General features: G+C 46.2%; 1 long non-coding RNA gene across 1 annotated transcript; it reads right to left on the reverse strand.

Moving 5' to 3' along the window:
* Nucleotides 1-3,289: 3,289 nt before the first annotated feature.
* Nucleotides 3,290-3,775, reverse strand: LOC122466315. The gene is made up of 2 exons (XR_006291729.1): nucleotides 3,686-3,775; nucleotides 3,290-3,541 (listed from the first exon to the last, which is right to left on the reverse strand). It is a non-coding gene; the product is annotated as an uncharacterized LOC122466315 (long non-coding RNA).
* Nucleotides 3,776-3,983: the final 208 nt, after the last annotated feature.

Raw genomic sequence — 3,983 nt, forward strand, 5'->3', positions numbered from 1 at the left:
CATTTTGGGCAACTGTCCCAAGAACAGGTTCTCCTGGTTACTGACCTGCTGCCCGCAGGGATGCTAAACACTTTCATTCCCACACGGTCCACGGGGTATTTGGCATTAGCGGTAAGCAGGGCCTCGGCGTGCCCCAGACGAACGCTCTGGGCCACCCGTACTTTCTTCACAAAAAGGGATGCTGATAGAATGCGCAGTTTAAAGCCTTCGGTTCCGCTGCCCATTAAACAGAAAGGATCTTTACTGCGCGTCAGTTTAATTTTCACATCCACTCCGTTCAACAATAGTTTTTCTTGAAAAAACAGGTCACTGTGTAGATGACCCAGAAGCTCTACTGTTCTGCTTTGAGCGGTCAGCTTTGCACGCCTCACAAATCCTAGATTCTCGCCATCCAAGTCTGTGTCTTCCTGTTGTCCGGCAGTGTCTTTGTAAAAGAGGCCACCGGAAAATTGCGTGGCGAGGGTATCGTTGCTGTAATTGAGCACCGATTCTATAAAGGCCCTGTAAGGGTAACAGTTGTTGCTTTGGTTTACAAGACGGTCTCCGAGCGTGACATCCAGCTGACTAAAAATAGAGGCCACTGGGTAATTCACCAGGCCCACCTCGGCGTCCGCGTTGAGTTCAGTTCCGTCTCCTTTTACAATCTTGCAACACAGGTACAGCAGTGTGTTGTTTAAATCCATATAATCTACGCCATTCCCTGCTATAAAGAAGTCAATGGGGGCAGACTCCGTAACGGCCCACAGAGGTGGCACCTCGATGTAGATGCTTTTCTCAATGCTGGTCTGCGTAGGGGCTATTTGGAACAAGTCTAGTTCGGATTTGGTGCATTCTTCAGACCCGCAGTGAACGAAAGCCATGTTGACTAAAATATATCTCTCGTATCAGCCGGCGAGTGTTTCCTCTTTCGCCCAGGCTTCCTCTTGGACTTTCGCTTATGGCCGACCCTGCAAGTCAAAGCCCTTCTTTTAAAGGGTTTCGGGCGACCTGCGCGTCGCGGGTATGATGCATTTCTCTTTCTCTTCTTCCTCCTTTTAATGTACATCAGCCCCGATCCTTCCTGTGAAGCTGTGTTCCCCACCTTCTCCAGAACAGCGCGGGAGACATGACCTACCACGTCTTTAGCTATGTTTTGAGCGGCAGTTTTTATGTGGGGTTTAATAATCTCTAGCCCCCTCCTCAAAAGCGGTACAACTTTTCGAAAGAGGCTACGGAATATTCCACCCACGCCTGCCCCATACATCACGGGGGCCCCATGATATCCGGGAAGGGCGTATCCCGCCTGGGCTTTGTAATAGTTTCTGTAGACGTTGGGGTTGCCGTAATTTTTTAGGATCGCCATAATACTGTTTTGCTTTTTTAGAAAACTAGCTCTCTCCGGGGGCGCAGGTGTAGCTTGATGATCACCTTGCCAAAGCGAAATGAGACGCTTTTGTTCTGATCTGTCTTTATTTCAATGGTAATGGTGTCGATGTGGTGTTTACTGATAGGGACGTAATGAGGTTTATCGTAGGTGATGGTGACAAACTCGTTGTTCCTTCCTTGGACGGGGACACAGCGTAACAGGGGAACAGAAAAGTCCCCCACAAACTGATGTTCTACAATATCCGTGTACAGATACAAGAAATTAAAACCCCCTGTAATGTCTGCCGAGAAAGGGAATTTTTGGACGCTGTGTTTGGGGCCCAAGCCCAGAATGTTAGCTAGCTCCCCGCTGGTAGAAAACATATAAGTAAAAGCGGCGGATTTAAGTCTAATTTTTCTACCCACAGGGTCGTAGTTCATGACCATCTCAGGCGGTCCGGGGTGACAAGCTATGATACTGTTCATATGATCCAGTAATTCGGGTATGGACGCATAATAACCTCGTCATAGGATGAAACTCCATGCCATATCTCCAAAGGTGACTTCAAAAGGGGTGTCTTCGTTGATAGTGTTCCAGCTGTGCGGGTATTGTATTTCCACTAACCCCACCTCCCAGGCACCCCGGAGATCCAACGGCTTAATTAGCCGTATTGTAAAGTTCGAGCTGGTGTTTTGGGGAAAAACTGCAGAGCTGGCATTGCTGGGCAAAGTAATGTAAAACCCGCCGTCGCTCATCTTCTCTGACTTTGCGGGGAGGAATAACTTTTGTTTGTTTGTTGTTTGCGTCTACATGTCACAGAGTTGAGAAGCTTTCACCCAACTGTTAAACTTATCAGGCCACCCCAACCATTTTACCAGTAGTTGCTTTTTTCTCCCTTTTCCTTTCTCCGCTAGAACTTTTTCAACCCTGTAAATCCTGTCTCGTTTGGGGTTTACTTTTTGTAATTCTTCAGGGTAAAAAGATCCAGTAACTGTCTCAGTCTCGTAGTCTTTTAATCGGTATATAGGTCTCTGACCCCTGGTTAAGGCTTCATCCACTATGAATATCTCATCGGTAAGTGTCTGTTCATAACCTTTTTCAAAAGCTCCTTTGGTTTTAGATAGTCTCACGTGGTCGCCTTTTCGAAAAGGGGCAACAACCGGTTTTATTTTAAAATCATCTCCATAAACCATTTTCCATACCTTCAGAGAATTTGAAGGGTTAACATCAGCGGGTCTGGTATGTATAGTTCTGTGAAAGCTCTGGTTGTAACTCTTTATAAAGTCAGGTAACACATCGATGTAGCGAAAGGTGTTATGGGCTGTAAAATATCTCCACATCCTAGTTTTTAAAGTTCTGTTAAACCGCTCCACAACCCCTGCTTTGACTTCATTATTAGTAACAAAATGGTGAATGCCATGCCGTTTTAACAATCTGCTTAAGGGTTTGTTTAAAAATTCTTTCCCCCGATCGGTTTGTAATTTTTGAGGCACACGCCCTTCGCTAAAAATAGCTTTAAAGGCCTTGGATACCTCACCACTCGTCTTGTCTCTTAGGCCTAAGGCACAGGCATATTTGGATAGAATGTCTACCACTGTTAAGATGTACTTAAAATTGCTGTTGTGTTTGGAGAACGGGTGCATATCCACCAAATCTGCCTGCCATTGCGCATCCACATCTGAAACAATGGTCTTGTTTCTTTTAAAACGTATTCGAGCCGGTTTGTGTAAAGTATAAGCATCCTGGTCTGAAAGCCAAGCTGTTACTTGTCTTCTATTTAAAGTTTTACTATGCTTTTTGGCCACTTGAAAAAGAAGGTTCACCCCGCCAAAGCTCCCAACTTCCCCGGGGGTGTAATATATTTTCTTTAACAGAGCTGCCTGTGGAGACATGACTGTTACTGGTACCATCTTTTACTAACACAAGTGTGGGTGGGGGACAACATTCATATTAACACATTTAAATAAGTTTTATTAATCGCCTGGTTTAACACAACCTTTTACAACCGCCTGTAAAAATGGACGCCATGACTCCTAACATGAGGGTGTCTGTGCTGGTTCATTCTTCCATTTTGTCCTTTTCCTCTTGAGATCTGTGTCTCAGACATGAGCAAAAACAGCTGATGCATGATACATTTACTCCCACAGGGCTACCGATGTGTAAGTTCTCAAAGGCCTCCAGAAAGGCATCATCGAGCTGTTGAGAGATTTTTTTCAAAAAAAGAAACAGCGTAAGCACCCCACTGCTTGGTTTTTGATTTACACAATTCCTGGTTCCTAGCCCTCCCACCCCCCATTACACACCCCCACCCCGACCGTCACTTCTTAAACATTCATTTACCTGAGCCATGTCTTTTTCATTCACCTTGTCCGCCCGTAACTCCCCCAAGCCATGATCACCTTCCACCTCTCGGGGGGTGGACAACAAGAGGCCATCATGCTCATCGCGGTGCCTCACAAGCAGCCGGGTTTCAGGGTCGGTTTCTGGTGTGTCCATCAATGGCTGGGCCAAAGGGTCCTCCTCAGAACTCTCGCTGATGTAGCGCTTTCTCCACACAAGTCCAAAGGCCTTCGGGGCTAAAACAAAGTCTGAAGTTCTCCCGGGGGTGGTGAAGGAGTCCATGTTTCCACGATTTCTA

The sequence above is a fragment of the Chelonia mydas genome, chromosome 6 (assembly GCF_015237465.2).
Source record: "Chelonia mydas isolate rCheMyd1 chromosome 6, rCheMyd1.pri.v2, whole genome shotgun sequence".
Classification (NCBI taxonomy): domain Eukaryota; kingdom Metazoa; phylum Chordata; order Testudines; family Cheloniidae; genus Chelonia; species Chelonia mydas.